This window comes from Onychostoma macrolepis, chromosome 22, assembly GCF_012432095.1.
Source record: "Onychostoma macrolepis isolate SWU-2019 chromosome 22, ASM1243209v1, whole genome shotgun sequence".
Lineage (NCBI taxonomy): Eukaryota > Metazoa > Chordata > Actinopteri > Cypriniformes > Cyprinidae > Onychostoma > Onychostoma macrolepis.
In genome coordinates this window covers 28437872-28458781 of record NC_081176.1, presented here as the reverse complement: position 1 = coordinate 28458781, position 20910 = coordinate 28437872, and the positions used below count along the sequence as shown (strand labels likewise).

General features: G+C 34.6%; 1 protein-coding gene across 4 annotated transcripts in view; it reads left to right on the top strand.

Annotated features, from left to right (window-relative positions):
* Positions 1 to 9308: 9308 nt before the first annotated feature.
* pcbp4 (poly(rC) binding protein 4) overlaps positions 9309 to 20910 on the top strand; it is a 90054-nt gene continuing 78452 nt past the window's right edge. For 2 of the 4 annotated variants that reach the window (XM_058761683.1, XM_058761681.1), the window contains exon 1: positions 10834 to 10988. The gene's annotated coding sequence lies outside the window, so the exon portion shown is untranslated. Of the gene's footprint in view, positions 9328 to 10831; positions 10989 to 20910 lie in introns of those variants that run through there. The other 2 variants (XM_058761682.1, XM_058761684.1) reach the window with 2 other exon arrangements.

Genomic DNA, 20910 nt, shown 5'->3' with positions numbered 1-20910 from the left:
GGTCATAATGATTTTAAATTTAAATATAATATTTTTTTCCATATAAATATCTAAACATCATCATCAAGACACATTTAGGCTATTGGGAGAGCAAAATCTTGAAACATAAAATTTTGATTAATAATTAGATTTAGAGAAAAAGATTTACCAAAATTTAGTGGTTTCTGCTTAAAACAACAAAAACAAGTTCCAATGGGATATACTGTAGATAGATTTGCAGAAAATGTATCAACTTTTTAGTGAAAGAACAAAATAAATTGCAAAACAACAGTGTAAAACAAACTAAAACAAATCCCTTATTATTGAATTGGTATAGTGGAAAAATAGACCATGTCAGAATAGACCTTTGTCAGGTTAGAAAGCATATTTAATTTAACCCTCTGGTGCTGTTTCGAAAAAAAATGTTTCGAATTTTTAAAAATCGCTACTTCATCGGAATGGTACGAAACTTAGTGACTTTTATGGCAGTCACTATGTGACCACAAAAAAAAGGGGCAGGGGTGCTCGATTTTATCAGCTGCAGTTGCACCGCCGTCTCTATATACTGTACAACGCCACATACATTCACATCAGTGTTAACTCAGCGGTAGAGTTACTCTCACGGGACACTGCACTTATTCGCAGTCACCAAAAGTACATTATCTGCATCTGCTTCAAAGACTTACTGGTTAAACGTTTCATTCAGTGTGCTGTTCTGACGAGCGCCTTTTCTGAGCACATACACCCAAAGCGCGTGCTCTAAAAAGCCCGTCAAACAGCGCCTGATTACTGAACTAAGTTATGTTTTGTGCTAATACTGTCGAACACACCAGGTTTATGTATAGACTCAGTTGGTTATGTCTAAAATGAAGGTAAACAGCTGAGAGAAACGCATGCGTGCCTGTATATTAGATGCGTGCAAGTCTTAAAGGGACAGTACTAAATATGCTGCCGACTGTAATTAAAGGGATAGTTCACCCTAAAATTGTAATTCTGTCATTATTTACTCACTCACATGTTGTCCCAAACCTGTATTAATTTCTTTCTTGTGCTGAACACAAAAGAAGATATTTTGAAGAATGTGGGTAACCAAACAGTTGCTGGTCCACACTGACTTTAACAGTAGGAAAAAAAAAAATACTATGGAAGTCACTGTAGACCAGCAACTGTTTGGTTTTCCACATTCTTCAAAATAGCATTTATTTTCAGCAGAAGAAACTCGTTCAGGTTTAAAAATACTTTTGAGTGAGTAAATGAAGGTATAAAAATCAAACACTAGCCTATTTTAATTTTGGGGTGAATTATTCCTTTAATGTTAATAAAACACCAAACACAAAGAGAAAAATCACTCACTACTCTTGACTGAAAAACTTTAATACAGATGCTTTAATAGTAATCAATCTATACAGTGTTTTATTTTTATATTTGTTCATTATTGTAGACTACCTGAAAATAAAACACTGTTTATTTTATTTGTATATTATGTGTATTTGTAATGTGTATCTTTGCTCTCATTTTTTAATAACAAAGATAAAATAATGACAACGATTTTTATCTTCACCCACTTTGGCCTAAATATCCGCCATACTTTTTTATATTTTGTTACCTTGAAAGGCTTTGTCTTTATAATAGGGAAATTAGTTTGGCTGTAATGCTCAAACAGCTTGCAAAATAGAAAATCCAACATGACAAAGAATTGTGATAGTATTGTGAATCGTGATATTTCTAAAAAAAAAAATAGTGGTATTTTTGCCATATCACCCACCCCTAGCTGAGGGGGACCAAACCCATACAACCCCCTCCCCCCCTTTGCCCCTGCCCCTCTGGAGGTCTGTGCACGCCACTGGTCAGAAATGTCCACCATTGGAAATGAATGGGACACAAAGCATGTTTCTGCAAATACATGAAATAAAATAAATAATTCGGCCAAAAAAACAGTCAAAACACAAACACCAAGGGGGTACCGGACCTCCCATGAGGATCCCCCCCATAACACCCAAAAATATATACTTGGTGGAAGAGGTCTGCATTCCCGCGGCCTGACCAGACTTCTTGCGACGCGGGATTAAATTCCCGAATAAAACGCGGTTGCGGTCAGTAACTCTGGTGCAATTTGAACGGGAGCGGGGGGTCTAATCCCGTTCCCGACGTCATTTCAGAACAGCATATCTGCGCTTTATTCAAGCACCAGTACAGAATGCACTGGACTGTTATGCACGCATGAACCAGTGCTTCGTTTTATTTGCAAGTGTCTGTGCGCAGCATGTGCATAACGATGCTAAGAGCAGACAAAACAGGCAGGTCGATGAGTGACAGAGCAGAATAAAGATGGAGCAAAGTGTGGATGCACTGTCCTTGAAGAACGCTCAACTCGGTTTTATTTATATTTTGCTTAGCCTATCATTTTAAATGACAGATGTCGAATTTATTTATTTATTTATTTTTCTTCCGCGACACTTTTCCTAGGCTACTGTGTTTACAGAAGATGTTAAATTTAGTATTTTTTGACAAGACGAATAAAATTATAATAGGCCATTTTTGTACAACCTACATTTTTTTCCCCTCTGCGACACTTGTTCCTATTGTGTTGAAAAGGTTAAACTAATTGTATCCTGACAAGACCAATGAAAATAAGGAATACAATTTTTGTACATTTTTATGTTTTTTTATTATCGCGTCTTAAGACACAACATTTGTTTAACATTTTACTGTCAATAAAAGACTCTTGACAAGACGACTAAAATAACAAATACAATTTTGTGCAGACTACACTTTTATTTGTTAGCCTATCTGTCTTTCTTTCAGTAGAGGAAATTTAAATGTGTGATTCTGGAAACGAGATCTAAATTTAGCGGGAACGGTCGGGTCGGGAAGAAAATTATTCAAAGCGGACAGCAGGTGAACAAAGAGTGAATATATCGCGGGAGCGGGTGGGTGCGGGATATAACCTCGCGGGAGCGGGACTTAAAAAACAGTCCCGCGCAGACCTTGGTGGGTCCCCTGGTTTTTCAATAAAACTATAATTCTTGAAACATGAAACTAGTGAACATGAAATGAAAGGATTAGATTGTATTAAATTTAGACTAAAAATAGCTCATGTTACATGGTATTTTATTTTTACGCGTTTTTTACAGCGTTGCTCATTATAACAAATCACACACGATTCTGTTGAGCTTAGCAATGCAGTGGCCAATCAGAGGCGTTCAGATTAGTCAACTCTGAATTTTGTTTAGACTGAAACTCGCGAATTCCCTCATTATAAGCAACAAAAGTGCTGATGTACGTACGATAAAAGCAAGAGATTCATTTATCATACAGATTATAAGAGGAGTTATGAGTGCTTAAACACTAACTAGACTGACTGTGCTCATTTGCCTTCTTTCACTGCATGATTCAGTCTAATAAAATGCATTTAAAATGCTGACAAAATTCAAGATATGGGGGCAGAAAATATTTATTTATATAATTTCATATAGTTCATCGATATCACACGAAGAGTGAAATTTTTTTTCGCAAAAATCACAAATGTGATATTGATTTTAGCCTATACAACAGTTCAATAAACAAGAAGTTAATATTAATAGACTTACGTTTTAGACACCATATTGCCTATTTTTGATCTATTTCGCCAACAAAAATGGTTCCAAACACAGCCACAGCACTGTTTTGGTCTCTGAGCAGCATGACCCTGTTTCGTTCCTGAATGAATCAACCGTTTAAATGATTTGGTTCAATCGCAATAACTCACTAATTAACAGTGACTTGCTGCCACCTACTGGCGATTTTAATTTCATGTTTAAAGTACCTTTTCATTTTTAAAAATAATTTCAAATATCAGTATTCAACGTTTTAGGATTAAGGCGAGACACTGCAGGTGAATAGGGTATTTTTTTAAACTAATAGTTATCGCCTTACTTACCTAGTTGATTGATTACATTCATAATTGCAAACATTTTTTGTATTACAAGTTTTCTAAAATGTTAGGTTTAAATATGCAAATGAGGCATTATTTAATGAAATATGCACTAATTTGCATACATTTCTAGTACAAAAATCTGAAAGTCAGTTTCAAAATTCTTGTTAATTTTTTTTGACATATTACAGTCAAAAGTTTTTACAGAGGGAATTTTGGGTATCTCATTTTGTCACTCCATGATTCAGAAAATACTTAGAACAGACAGAAAACACTATATTTTGACAATTTTGGGGGGATTAAAATGTTGTATATAATCAAGCAAATTATATATGAACAAATCCTCTGTAAAACCTTCAGGATATAGACAGGAATAAAAATGTAAAGTTTGGTGTGTGTAAGTGCTACTGAAGTGGAGATTTATGGCTCAGTGTAGGAGAAAAAACTCATTTTGAGAAAACGGCCTTTAAAAATATGTATTGTAAATCTATTGACACAAATAGATAAAGTGCTATAAAAGAAACACTTAACAGTGTCTTTTGGATGTTTTCGTTCTACTAGTCTGAAAAAACACTTCATGAAAAACCAAAAAGCCCAAAATCTCAAAATTGACAGGTTCATGAAAAAACAGTGTTTTTGCCTGCAGTGTCTCCCCTTAAAATATCAAAACATTACTTATGCATTTATAATTGCAGGTTAAATGCATTCATGTCCTGCATTAAACAGTGTGTAAATAAATACATCTAAACAGCTCTTCAGGTGCAGCTTCTGCGTTTCCTCTGCATTGCAAAGATTAATTTTGTTGATAATGATTGATGAATTAATTTGTTTGGTAATAGCCCCAATTATTCTAATTGATTTTATTGATTAAATATAAGAATTTGACTGACCACACAGAATATGAAGAATAGGCTATCAAAAACTTTAGGAGTCAACTGTCCATGGCAGTCCTGCAGCGACATACTCAGGAAAAGATTGTCTGATTATTGTTATAATCAGACAATCTGATTATAAGATAAAATACACATTTTAGTGTGTATTTAGTGTGTATTTTAGGGTTACACACTAAAATATCAAGAGTACAAAACAGACACACACACTCACAGATGCACACACAAAACACACTATTATACACACACAAATGAACTGGTGTGGCTGTAACAAAATGGCAAAATTGAGTCAGAAGACAGAAATCAGATTGATTAATCCCTGATAACGCATTCCAGTTTTGATGTTATGTGTAGCAAAATGGCTTTCTCTGTGTTCAGGTTTGACTGTAGTAAAATTAATGCAAAAACTAACATTTCAAACCAAAAAGTTGTCAAAACAAAGAGTTGTCTTTGATAATGTATATATCCAGCTCCACAACTTAATAAAAATAAGTCGTTATGCCTTAAAAAAAAAAAAAAAAAACACTAGAGAGTTTAATAGCCTTTCATATAGAGCTATATAGGAATCTAGTGGCTAAACCATGGAATTGCAGATGTTTTTCTTTTTTACTCCCACCAGATGGCACTAATCTGACTTCAAAAATTGGATTTTAAAGGCATTTTCTCTATTGTTACATGAAATACTGCCATAATTGAAAAGTAATATCAAAATCTTAGAAGAATAAAAAATGCATTATTTTCAATGGGAAAATATTTATCATAATTATTGCATAAATATTAATTAGTACCATGAAATTCTCTCAAAATACAAAAGAAAAATTATTATGGAACAAAAATGTATTACATTGATTTTACTGAAAACGTAAAAAGTTACATTTCGGGTGTTCGGTCAGTTTTGACCGTGAACAACTCAAGTGTGACCCCCAAATGACCAATACCAGAGGGTTAATCATGTGGATGAAAATGGGACTGTGAGGAATAGACGTACAGTCTTTACAATGTCAAACTGTTTAAAAGTCCTATCAAATTTTTCACAACTTTCAAAACAGTTTTATGGAGTTTTTGGCTACTGAAAGTTTGACAACTGAAAGTTCAGAAAGACATTTCCTCAGCTGAACAATCAACAATATAATAATATCATGGAAGTCAATGGCTGCCAGCAACTGTTTGATAACCAACAATCTACAAAATATCTTATGTTCAACAGAATAAAGAAACTCATTTGGAGCAGCTCGAGGGTAAGTAAATGATTTACTAAAATGATCACTAAAATGATTTTTTTTTTTAAACTACAATCCATTAAACACACAATCAATCAATAAAATGGTAGGACCCTGCTAAAAAACAACAAACAAAAAAACAATAGAAGCCCAATAGAAACCATGACAGAAATTCCAATGGTTTCCATTAAAATACCATTATAAACCATTAGCTTTTTTCAGTAAAACCATTACAAAATTCCTTTTTGTGGTGTGTTTTTGCCATTTTTCAATAGGATTTAACATCCCACCAATAGAATCCATCACATATCAGTAGACACCATTATAGTTTCCATTAAAACCAATACAATTCCAATTATAACCATTAAAACCATTACATTTTATATTGTATTTTGGGCAGGGTTCTATTGTTTTTTTTTCAGCAGGGGATACTACCCCCCTAACTTAAGGTATATGGAAATATGTGCAAACAAAACAATGTATTACCATTAAGTACCACTAGAGGGAGATATGTTTCCACCTCAGACCTTTTGAGTAAGACTGTGTTCATGAGTCTATAAAAGAAACCTTTAAATAACCAAAATCTGAATTTGAAGTTCAGTAAACACCTTTTACACCACCCAAAATGAGCCAAACCCTGTCAAACAGAGTCGGTCGGTCGGTCGGCAATAAAAGCAACGCCACTTGCTTCATCACCGAAAGAGAATTCAATTACAATCCCTATTGTCATCATTACTAGACTATATCTGGGTCGCTGGAATACCTCTAGACCACTGCGTGCCTGTCATGTTACACTTGTGTACTGTCTGGAAGCCTTTCACACCTCGACACGCTCCCCCGCCGCGTTTACACTCGCTCCGCTTCGCTCATCAGCAGGGTGAAGTGCAGACGCGTGCCACGAATCTCAGGTATTTCTCATGGCTGTCCGCACGCGAGACACCTGTTGGCCTGTCTGTCAAATCTGACTCCATTTGATTCGCTCAAGTGCCGTTTGAGTCTTAATAGCTAAACAAAAATATCCTACTACACTCTTGAAAGTAAAGAACAGATGCATTTTGGAAAGTCAGCGGTTTTGATCGTTAAAGCATTGGGAATTTGGCATTGACACGTTGAGAAGCAAATACAGGTGTGCGCTATTATAAGTGACCGGAGCCAGGTACAATAAATCACTCCAGAAAAGCCGTCAAAACCATATATAGTTGTTTACCAGAGACAAATGTTCGTGTCAATTGAAGTTCATGTCAAAAGACGATGACAGTCATACTGGCATAAAAAAAGGAAACATAATCTACTGAGTGACCCCACCCCAGTCTTTCCTTTCACTGTGTTAAAAACTGTTGCACCCAGACACAAAGGGTGTGGAGAAAACCTCTGTCATCATTTACTAACACTTATGTCATTCCAAACTTTTATGGCTTTCTTCTGTGGAGACAAAATTTAGCAGAATGTTGATGCAGCTTTACAATGGCAGCATATAATATGGAAGCTTGTTTGTGCCACAAGATAATAACTAAATAAATAAATGTAACTGCATTTTTTATTTCACAATTCAGACTATTTTCTTGCAAATTCTTCAAAATTGTGAGTTTATATCTTGCACTTCTGAGTATATAACTCAGAAATGAATTAAAGTCACAATTACCATTTATATATATATATATATATATATATTATTCTGTGGTGGAAACGGGCACCTATAATATAGTGACTATGGACCAATAAAGATTTAAAAAAGCACCATAAAAGTAGTCAACTGACAAAACAGAGTAATTTGTACGGAATTTGGACTTCACAGATCACATGTTTTTGATTCACTAAAAAAGACCAGTTCATAAGTCTCATTAGTTTGGGATTTAGACTACACAGATTGTGCTGTATGTTTTTGGTTCACTAAAAAGAGGCGTTTAGTCATTTGTTCTGAGTTTCTGATTTACTAAAAAGAACCGGCTTATAAGCGTCATTCACTCAAGAATCAGACTTTTTGGATTGTGCCGTGTGTTTTTGATTCACCAAAAATTGCTGGTTCTTAAGAGTTTTTTTTTCAGGAATTGGACATCACATCACGTCGTATGTTTTGATTCACTAAAAATAACTGGTTCCTAAACTAAATGGATTTCACTGTATATTTTTGATTTAGGCTACTAAAAATAACTGGCTTGAGTCATTTGTTCAGGAATCAGAATACATGGATCGCAAATTTTTGATTCACTAAAATTAACCTGTTCATAAGAGTCATTTATTTGGAAAGTGATTTGATTACAATGGCTGAGTTGTTTGTTTTGATTCACTAAAAGGAATCAGTTTTAGTAGAGTCAATGTAGGAATTGGACTAAACTGGTTGCGATTTATGATTCGGAAGAATGAGCTGTTTCTGTCGAAGTACACTAGTTACACTGTTTGTTGAGCTGGATCATTAGAGTCATTAGGTAATCATACTACATTTGTCATACAGTATTTAAAAAAAAATGCAAAAGTGCAGTGCAAAAATACTCATTAAGATGTTTGTGTTCTGCAGAAGAAAGCAAGGCATGTTTGGAACAACATGAGAGTGAATAAATGATGACAGAATTTTAGTCATGCGTTTATGTATTTATTGTGAGTGTCTAACTAACGTCTCTCATGTCTAACAATTCACTGAACAGCTCTGCAACAATGGAAATAGACGACATACGATGCCCTATCACCTGTGCCCATTTTTCACTGTCACATGACCACATTTACCATTGCCTTCATTCCACATGAGCTCAAATACTAGTGTATCAGTTTCAGCCCGGTTAAATATACACAGATAATTACACTGTTGTAATTAATTCAAAGAACCATGGGAAAAAAAAAAAAAAAACATGGCCAAAGCACAGACTAGCTTTTTGAGTTATAAATAAATAATGTGGGACAATGTCTGTACCACAATGATATATATTATTGTATAGCTACATTTAGGCCTACTCAAATATTCACTGTTTGCAAGAAATTTCTTTGTAATTTAGCAGCACAAGTACGGCAGCAGAGCTCTGGGATGGTTTGTAATCAACAGGAGGTCAAGTCTAGTGTTCAAATCATCTCTCACTGGCTGAAATGAAAGATTTCTCCGACACCGTGTGGCCCTGTGCTGCTCGTTACAAGACCGCAGAATATTGAGAAAGGCAGCTAGAGGCTCCCGCTGACTTTATATCATTTTTTACAGCAGGAAAATTAATTAAAACTTCCAGAGAAGGAGAACGACTGCCAATAACACCTTCAGATAGCGAGAGACTGTCTGTCTTGACGCACCTGTGAGGAGAAATTGGAGTTATGTGACATGACTAAAGCAAGTTCAATATTACAGGTACATCTAATTGATTTTATTTGCATGTATATTTTTTGAATTTGGACAAGTAATTTATATTTGAAAATCAGTTTACATTGCATAAAATAAAATTAGAAATTGAAAACATAGTATCTCACTAGGTTTATCTACAGTAGTTTTTCATTTGAATTTTAAGTTTCAGGAAATTATTCGGAAATTATTTTGCATATAGTTCGTCCTGTGCAGTTCATGATGATGATAATAATAATGCATTTCAGTGTTAGTACTGTGTTAATATGTAGACATGTTGTCACTAGGTGGCAGTATTTCTCAGGACATGTCAGTTTGCCCTGTTTACAATGTATTTATTCATTCATCTATTTATTGTTGATCAATATAATGCATAATGCAAAAGTCTTCGGTCTGGATTTTAAGCACCTGAAGACTGTTTGATGAGTCCGTCCACAGTAGCCAAATGGATTTCATTGTGCAAATGGATTTTATAATGTCTATAAAATCAGAGCTATTCTGCAAGCAAATGGGCTGTAAAGTTGATCAACTTGATCACAAAATGAGATGAGACTCATATCTCATCATCATAGTTTTAGCATAAAACTAAAGTTAACCATCATGTATCCTTAATTTAAAAAAGAGATACATGTAGATCAAAAGCACTTAGGCCTATACAACATTAATCACACTATAAAAGAGTGCTTAATATACATTCAAATAGGCATGTTTTCTGGAACTTCCATATATATTATTTGTTTCATATAGCCTTATTTGAGGCTGGTTAATGAGTCAGTTATTAAGTTACTGAATTATTAATAACTGTTTTAATGTCTGCTAAATACATGTCTAAACGCAAATGGCCATAACAAAAATAAAAACATCTGTCTGTTGCTGTTCTTTCTTGATTTATGACGCAGGAGTTCGATGAATCGAATCGAACTGTATACCGATGACTGTCAAATCAAACGTTCATGCAGAATCAAATCTCATTCATGCATTCTTCAGCCCATCACTGTCAAACCAAATCTTATAATTTTTCTGCAGTGGGTCGCTGTCAAATAGAATCCAAGTACGAAATCGACTATTTTTTTTTCCAGTTTACTGTCGAATCTATTTTGAACGTAAGCGAATGTTTTGTTTTCAGATCGATTTATTTCCCAACTACGTCGAATCAAATCGAATCTTCGTAGGGAATCGAATCTTTTTTTATTATCATTATTCATCCAAGCGCTGTGGAATCGAATCTTTCTCCTGTCGTTCGCCGTCAAATGACTTCAGAATAACTATGCGCGAAGAACAGTCAAATATCATGGCGTGATGTTTTAAGAAAAAAAAACGTCAGCCAAATTTCCTCTGAAATAATCGAGAAAGGACAGTGGCTCAAAAGAAATAACCAACGCAGGGCGATTTGTCCTCTCGGCATACGGTTGTGCATTGTTGTTCTTTTTAACCCTTGTCTTTTGTAATTGGATAGGATGGTTCTATCTCCTTTAGCCCCCTCTCTCTCTCTCTCTCTCTCTCTCTCTCTGTCTCTCTGTCTCTCTCTCTCGCTCTCTCTCCCTGACATCGGGGTTTTCTCTCTTACAGTAAGCGCCTGGCACTGACAATGTGGACATCAGCGGGGAATATATAGTGTATCATCTAAATTCGCATCGTGTTATCAGCGCATTCAACTTCATTATTACCAGGTAAGACGGCATTATTATGCCGGATATCTTTTCCCTGTATTCATTTCGTATCTGTACATGTTTTGGTAGAAGCATCCGCTGTTAATCTGATCCGGTCAGAAGTGAGAGATGGTTCAGAATCGCGCTGTTATCCCGTAGGAAAGCGCTGCTGTTGTTGTTATGGGAATAAAAACGTTACGCGTTGCGTACCGGTCCGTTTCAGCACTACTAATACAAGTTGAACAACTAATATAAATAGGAACGGCGAAGTTTACAGATTCGTGAACGTTTTATGCAGCAATTTACCACGCAGCTGTTTGAACGTGCCGTTAAATTAGCATAACGCGCAATATTTACCGTCCGTATTTTGTGTAGAAGACGATACCAAATTGACTTGTAAATTTAGATTGCTAGTTAATCTGATTAATCTGCCAGTGCAAATTAAAATCTGAACCAACCCAACCCTGGCTAGTGATTTAGGATTCAAATCTCTTTAGACTCGAACTGAAGATTCTTCATTGGTTCTTTGCAACACTTTAAGGTTATGAAGCAACGTTTTGGTTGTATACATAGGTTTGTATTTAAGTTGTTTATACATATCAAGGTATTGGTTTCTAGTTTCATTAAGGGTTTAATACGAAACCTAAAAAGTTATTTCTTGTTAAAGCGTCCCCATCAACCTTTTTTTGGGTTCAGTTGAAGCCTGTGGGGTTTGGATGACATGTGTTTGTGGTCTGGATTGAAGTTCATAGATACGCTTGGTGGCCAGATGCCAGAGGTCTGGGTGATCACTCCTTCTGGACAACTGATTTGATTTCGGATGCTCTAATTGATTAGGTTGACCGGGAGCCGAACCCCCACAATTAGTGCAAATACTAATTTGCTTGGGTCAGTGACTGAATGACTGAGCATCTTTGTAATTGAACTGATCCAGGAGAGTTTATTGGCTGTTTGTTGTCGAGAACATGCAGCAGTTCTCCAGCTTAGACTTGGAAATAATTTTCAAAGAGAATCAACCTTTTTTTTTTCTTCTTCTTCTTCACTCCATCACTCTAATCAAACAGATTTCATGTACAGAGCCATGTTTTTTTCTGTCAAATATATTCCAAAATAACTACCACTTGTGCAACTCGTTTTATCGTTTTATCTATCGTTCTATCATTCTATCCATCATTCTATATATCATTCTATCGTTCTATTGTTCTATCATTCTATCATTCTGTCTATCATTCTATCTATCCAATCGTTCTATCTATCATTCTATCTATCTACACTTTTTAAAATATTTGTTTGGTATCAAATTTATGTTTCTACCAATTATCAAATCAGAATTGAGTTTTTTAAAGATAGATAGATATTCAAATAAACAGTAATCTATCTATCTATCTATCTATACATCTATACATCTATCCATCTATCTATCAGTAACTCTTGCTATACAGTTAAGTCTGTAACAAACATTACCCAAACATTACACTTATATATTAATTTTCAATACAATTCATATAATATAATTATAATTTAATATATATAATTTAATATAGTATAAAATAATATAACACTGAGAAAAAAAATGGTGTATGATTTACTTTGAAACAGTCACTTTCACTTATTACATTTCACAAATAATTGTGTTTATATCATATTTCAATTTAAAGGATCTACTGATATGTGTTATGCATAACTGTTACTGCATTACATATTTCTAAATATTATTAAGGCATTTGTGGAATAATAGAGTTGAGCAGTGATTTAAATTGCTCTCCATCACCTAGAAATTAAGTAAAAGCTTGACTGCACCAGCTGAACTTGTAATGTAGAATAAAAACCTCATTGTGCTCATGGCATTTTCTCTGCTAAACTGTTTGGCATGTGAGCAGCTAATTCTTCTTCTCCGAATCATTGAATAGAGACCTTTGTTGCTGTTCTTTTGCCTCTCTGTACAAACTAGCTTTGAAGTTAACTTTGGATATTAATAGGTGTACAGGGACGTGTTCGTAGCTGGTCCTTATCGCCTGTTGAAGACTGTGAGATGTCCTTCAAAATAAGTTGAAAAAAAACCTTCAGTTCCTATGAAATGTCTTTTTACCAAATAAGACACGCTGACGTAATTGTTGGAATTAAAGTTTTGACAAATCTGCACCAAAGCACATTAGTTTTGGTTCTTTGATTAAGCCCCTTGTCAACTCAAAACCGAGTTTATAAGAAAACAAATTGCCTCTCTGGTTGAGGAAATGAGGAGGCCAAAAAAGTGATGAATGACTTAAAAAGGGGAAAAAAAGAGGATGAAGTGTAAACATCCTTCCAAAACAAAGCCGAAACCAAGAGCGGCTTTGCTTGGAAGATCTTCAGACCTCCTCGTTGAAGCACCTAACGCACAATAGCATTCGGCGTCGCAGACAGGCGATTAACTGCAGTTTAATCTGCACCAGGCCCTTTTCTCCTCAACATTCTGATCTACGACACTATTTTTAGCCCCACAAAACAACCCCGCTTCCCCAACCCCCTAAAAACACTGCAGGCGTCTGTGAGGAATCCAGCATTTAAGATAAGAGCGCAAGCTCACTTGGCGCTGCTTGAGGATGCTAAGTTTGTCAGCGTGACATGCATGTGATTCATGCAAATTCTCCCTTGTCTCTGCCGTTTGTTTGTTTCGGGGGACTTTGCGGCGCGTGGTGCATCACGAGGCGGCAGAGCTGATCGTACATGGATTCTGTGTTTAAAAAAAGATCGGAGAAGAAATTGACCGTTTGCAAGTACGTTGGCCCTAGGCCTGCAACGTGACTGTCAAAACTCTTTCAACTGAGGCTTTTAGTTGAGTTTAAGGCACAAGATTCTCTTTATAAAATTATAAACCCATGTGAGTTTCTTTTTTCTGTGGAACCTGAAAGCAGAGATTCTGCAGCTCTTTCCTATACAACGCAGTGACCACATGTTTTCAAACTCCCAAAAAGATTGATCGTTTCCCAAAAATCAGGAAGGAAACAGTTTCCATTTACAGTTCTTTGAAGCTTTTGTTATAATAACGAGGCGAGCTCAGTTTTATTTATTTATGGGCAATTCTGAACTAACAGTTCAACCAAATACGTTTCCTTTCGTACACTCATTTATTAAATTATTTAACTCTTTCATATCGTTTGTTAATAATTTTTCAATGACCTATTATTAGTATTTTAAGGAATAAGGGAAGTTTTTAGGGATGCACGATCAATATATGCAAGCTAAAATAAAATAAAATAAAATCATTGTTATCATCAGCCAATATCATTATATTATTTTATTTATTTATTTATTTTTATGTTGTTTCAGCCTATATTGGCTATTAATTTTTGTATCAGCCATTTATGAATTATTGGTCGTAACATAAAAAAAGAGTTTATAAGGGATTTATGGGTGGATTGATTGATTGATTGATTGATTTTTGACAAAATAGTATTGAATTTTGTATCAGCCATTTATGAATTGTTGGTCATAACAAAAATGTAAATATTGGTGCATCCTTTGTTTGTTTAATGTTTTGTTTATAGATTTTATTTATATTATGTAATGTATTTTTTGACAAAATATTGCATTTAAATACAGCTATTTATAGATTATTGACCATAACATGAATTATTCGTAATACTTATTGACTTAATAGTATCAGACAGAATTTTAATATTGGTGCATTTCTATCTATCTATCTATCTATCTATCTATCTATCTATCTATCTATCTATCTATCTATCTATCTATCTATCTATCTGTCTGTCTGTCTGTCTGTCTATCTTAACATGGACTGCCATATGGAAAAGTGCTGCATGAAGATTCTTCAAAAAATCTTCTTTTGTGTTTCACAGCACACAGGTTTGGAATGAAGTGAGGGTGAATAAATCATGACAGAACTTTCGTTTTTGGGTGAACTTCCCCTTTAAGTAAAAAGAAACCAGTGCATTGACAGATTGATAGTATAATAATGTCTTAACGTCTGTCGTATGAGGTAAACAAATTAGATCCATTGAGTCTCGCGGATTGAGACAAAACTTGCTGTCACTGTGTGTTTGGGGCTGAAACAACTGTTCCACCAGACTCTCCTCCTAGCACTTCCTCCAGCTACATTTGTCAGCTTACATGAGTATATTTTTCCTGTCTGGTACATTTATAGGTAATGCTATGAATTTTATTTTTGACAGACAGCGTTTTCCAGACTGGTCCATTGGTATCTGTTTTTGCCACCACAAAGCTTTATTTGCTGTATGCACAGTATAAATAGATTTTTCAAAGTTGTAAATAAAACAACTAATTAAATAATTTGTAAATAAAACTACTGAAGTATGTATGCTGTATATAAAATATAATTTACTAGCAATTTCTGAGTATTGCTAATGTGATTTTTATTTATTTATTTGTTTATTTAAAGACAATGGTCACTATGGACTGCAATATGGATTCTTCAAAAAAATGTGTTATACATAAAATAAATAAAATAAAAGCATAATAACAGCACTAACAAAAAATGCTACTCAAGTGTCTCTGATTTAAAATTTTGCATTTAATTCAATGTGTTACTTACTGTTTCTTTGTAATTTTTCGTATATTTAAACATATATTTGTAGTATTTATATATTTACTTTAAAATTAATATTTATTGACTTATTTTGTCTGTTTGTTTAAAGACAGTTACTATAGATTGCAATATGGAAAAGAGCTGCGTGAAGATTCTTCAAAAAATCTCCTTTTGTGTTATACATAAAAATAAAAGCATAATAATGGCATTTACAAAAAAAAAAAAAAATGCTATTTAAGTGTTTCTACTTTAAAACTTTGCATTTAATGTGTTACTTTCTGTTTATTTGAAATTATTTGTGACATTTACTGACAATATGTAATGTATTTTTAGACAAAACAGTAATGCTACTTTGATTTATTATTTATTTATTTTTAAAGACATAGTGACTATGGACTGCAATATGGAAAAGAGCACATTTAATTCATTGTTTTACTTGTTATTTCTTTATGAAGTTGAAACAATTTTCACTCAGGAATTGCTAGTAAATCCTACATCACTTTTTTCATCCATCATTTTCATTCTTCTACTCATAATACTACTGACTACATGACGGTTTTGACAAAAAAGGGCAAAAATAATGAATGTTAATTTGAAACGGATATCATATCTCACTATTTCAGCCAGCTTCTAACGTATAGCGTCAAGGTTGTTTCTTTTGTCTAGAGACTGCATCTAAACTTAGAAGCGATTCTCCGTTGTGCATGTTGTTTGACACTCATATTTGCTTCAGTCGAAGTTTTCTCCCATCAATGTCACAACAGCACCCCACCCCCACCCCCCCTTCCTCGCCCACTGTCAATGTTGTGCTTCCAACTTTTCCGAGCGTCTTTGATATATTTCTTTGGAAGAGAGGTGTTGCAATTTAGAGCTCTGAGAATTTTTAGATCAAGACGTGCTTCTTCTCTATCTCTCCCATTCCCATCGGTATCAAAGCCAGCTGGCAAGGTTGCATTCAAAAAGCTGAAGATGATTTCCGAAAAACGCGACACGTTTGACCTGCTCATGAAAAGTGAGAGAACATTGTCGTTTTGATAAAAGAATGCAGAGATATTTGCGTTTTACTGTCGTTCGTAATGACTGTTAGAGTTAGCGAGGATTGTGTAATTGTTCAGTCGATTTATACAGGCCTCCACTGAATAATTTCCAACAGAACGGTCCTTTCATAGAAAGAGAATACATATATTGTTTCATGTGTGCTAGCGAGCAGAATGCACGAAACGCAGCCCACTGCTCCGAACAAGCTTCCCCTTATTTTTCTGCTTTCTGAGAGATTGAGGTCATTGTTAATTGAAACACAGACACATGTTAATTAGTGTGAGATATTTTCCCCTGAATCTCTCCAACTAACGATGTCCTTCAATTAATTACCGGGTTCCTGTCTCCGCTGCAAGCTAGTGCTAGTCAAGAGAAAAATAAATGAAAGGAATTGTTCACCCACAAATGAACATTCACTTGTGTGGTTCACAAACTGGCTTTATTTCTTCTGTTGAGCATAAAAGGAGATGTTTATCAGAATGTCCATGCTGCTCTTTTCCTTACAATGGAAATAGTGGCCAGACTGTTTAGCTGCAAAACTTAATTTTTTTTTGCACTTCTGCATATTCAAACCCAATATCATTTGGTGTCGTTGAGGGAAGAATGCAGGAGGGAAGTTGATGCAGATATTGACTTAAATTTCGGTATATTTCTCACACAAAGCTATTGTATGATTTTCAAAGTGTCGGAATATATTACACAAATTCACATGAACCACTATTTTGAGACTTTTATGGCCCTTTTTGTCATTTTTGGAGCAGAGTTGGTATTGTACACCAAAACTACCAAGAATTGTTTTGGTAACGTACTGTAAATACTGCTGGGGAAAAAAGAGAGATGAAAAACTGTTTTCATTTGAAACTAACCGAATTAAAGTTAAAATAAAATAAAATGACTACAATAAAAACAATAGTGACTTAAATTTAAGTGTGTTTCTCACACAAGGCTATCATATAGATTTTGAAGAGTTGGATTGTATAAGTAATATGGATAACTATTATACTGTACCTAAATTATGATTTGTTTGGAGCAGTAAAACTAAAACTATTTAGTTTTAGAATACTTTTTGTTATTAGCTTTTGGTACGTGCTACATGCTAAAATTCAATAAAAATATTAGATGAAACTTGAAATAAGTTGAAGTTGAAGTACTAAAATTGCTATAATATGTAAAGCATAAAAATTACTAGAATGTTATTAATGGAAAAGAGCAGCCTGAACTTTCTACTAAATATCTACTTTTATGTTTTACATAGAGAAAATCATTTATGAATTATATGATCTACATATTATTTTAAATAATATTCCAATTCTAGCCAATACTGATAAGCTGATCATTTATTTCCTAATAATGATAACAGATGAATGGAAATATTCTTAACTATTTTGTATATCAAAAAAACAAAAGGAAACACCAAAAGCTAAAAGCAGTCATTTTAAAGGCTACAAGTGATAATTCTATTTGTTATTAATGTTATGATAATTATTATTAATTATATTTCACTTTAATATACTGTTATTACAAAAAATTGCCAGCCGGAATACTGCTGTAGTACAGTTATATTGTGAATCCGCATTATGTTAATGTACTTATTTTATAGTCAATTGTGACATAATTAAATGCCTTAATAAAGGAGTAAAATAAGTGATTTAGTCGAATTGTTAGTTTAGTGACACTGCCATCAATTTAAAAGTTGGCCTGAGAGAAATATAAAACGCTCTCTGAGATACTCTAATAAAGCTTGCGTAATTAATTCCAAACCAGGAGGATTTCCTGACAACCACTAAGTTTCTCCATGGTGATTTCTGGGATATAATCAATCTGACGTGTGTATCAAACACCTGTTTTCCCTAAACAGAATGGCTGCCACCTTCCATTTTAATCAGCCACAGGAAAATTGCCATGGTGTGCTTCACAAACCACCTCTTCTCCAGCCCAGCAACCCAAACGTGGATCTATCTCCTCTCCGCAGAGAGATTTCCCCCAAGCGATATTTATGAGACGCACTATCCGCCTCCCACAGCCGCAAATTATGTCCTTTCCGGAAAGGCACGTGTGTACCTGAGCGTTGTGGTCACCTTTACATCAAGAAGAACGCTGTAGTACAATGCTATTTTCTGAAGTAGTACTTAAAAGAATGAGGAGGGGAGGGACCTCTGGACTTTCCGCCACACGTTGGGAGTCTTGATAGTAGGAAAAAAGAGTGTTCATTTGAAAGCACTCTGTATCCTCAGAGGGACTGCTAAGCGCATAGGGAAGAGCTGAAATCCTCCATTAGACTGAAAGGTTACAGGTTAATAACTGACTGTGGAAATAGGATAGGAGAATGAACGCATTTCGGCATTTGAGCTAAGTGAAAATTGCGTCTTGCAAACATGAGAATATAGCGGAAGGGAAGAGTGAGGTCTTGTCTGTAAAAGCAGGATGTTAAAGTGGACGTCAGCTCAAAATTAACCTTATTTATTAATGCGTTTCTGTTCTTATTGTGATTGATTTGGAGTGTCTGATTCCAAATGTCTTTGCAGCATTTCATCAACATTGTTCTGCCTCTGAAACAACTAGGTCTAGAATGTTTTGTAGGACAATGAAATTAATGGTAGATTATAAATATTTAGAACGTATTAGATTTTAATCCACAACCTATTTTATGAATAATTATTTTGAGAATTTTAGGAGGCGAAAGCTGTGATTTAGATGAAACGCACTGCTGTCTGGTGACACAGGGAAACTGGTTATAAATATAATATTTATAATAAAGTCATGATTCATTCATAGATAAATATCTCATTTATTGTAAATATATTTATACATATTTATTGCAACATTAATATAAATATGCATTAGCATATATATATATATATTATGCTTTGTTTTTGCTTCAGTAACAACTTTTAATAACATAATCTATATTATCCTAACAATGAATATATTGCTGTCATTGACAGACATTATTGACAATTGTGCAGATGATTTTTCAAATTTCTTCCCTTGTGCTTTAAAGGAAAATAATAACCACATGCAAGTTTGGAATTACATGAGGGTGATTAAAATGACAAAAATAAAATTTTTGGGCAATCTACTCTTTATAATATGCAGTCCTCTTGTTCGATTGTCCATTGCAAACTTGAATGCCAGGTCGAATTACACAGAGCGACCAAAGCGAGACGCCACATTTGAGCAGCCATGGAAGAAGCGCTTCCACGTAATCGAGTTGTACAAAAGCATGCTCCACTAATTCACATCGAATGCGCAACTTTTAAGCTAGATCTAGGTCAAATAGTACGTCTCATCGAAAGAAAGAAAACTTCAAGTCTGCCTTTTATTTTAAATGAGCCCCCCCCCCCCATGCATTATTCGGCTTCTCCGGCTCATGCTTGGGCGCACAATTATGTCAAGCGATGCCTTGGCTCTTGAACAGGCTCTTGAATGGTTCACTTGGTCGTAAAGAAGATCGCAGAAGCACTGAAGTACTTTATTATTTAAAACCCATCATCTGCTCGTTTCCGAGACTGGAGCCCTGCTGCACCTCCTGAGCTTGGATGAGGTGGATTTGTTTGTATAATCCAAAAGCAAGAGTCCCATCTGTAGTCGTCAGGGAATCTAGCTGTTTGTGTCCTATGAATGCAACAAATTCTGGGACATTGTCACCTACAGTATCTCATGTCCTGATAGGTGATTTCGATAAATGTCAAACTTTTTGGCTTCTGAGCTGGAGGGGTTGGCATTGGGAATGAGGTCAAATTGTTACTTAATTATGTTGGAGGAATATGTAAAGATGTGAAAAGATGCGGGGCAGCAGGGACTGGAAAGCTTATGTTAAAATCTTAAACTTCTAGCACGTGAAAAAGTACAATAATGTACATGCATACTAAAATACCATGTTCAAAACATGGAATATTATTGGTACCATGTCAAAAAATAACATAGTAATACTATGGCATTCTTTGAAGATAGATTCATATTCAAATACCACATTATTCACATGGCTATTCAAGGTACTTCAAAGAATACCATGGTATTAGCATAATATACACCATGGATGAATATGATAAGTAGATATTTTTTTACCATTATTACCATGGTAGTACAGTAGTATTTTGGTACTATACGTGGTGCCATATTAAGTATGCTAGAGATTTTTTTATTTTCTTGTCTAAAAGATGGTACTCTGAGGTATTACCATATTACATATCCTAAGAATATGGTATTACCATGCAAACATGTTCAAAAACATTAAAAATAAACATGGTAATACCTTGGGATCTTTTGTATATGTTTACTGTCTTGGAGAGCTTAATATTCCCATCTTCCTTTTATACAAATGGACCAATTTCTTAATTAGCAATTATTGCTATGAAC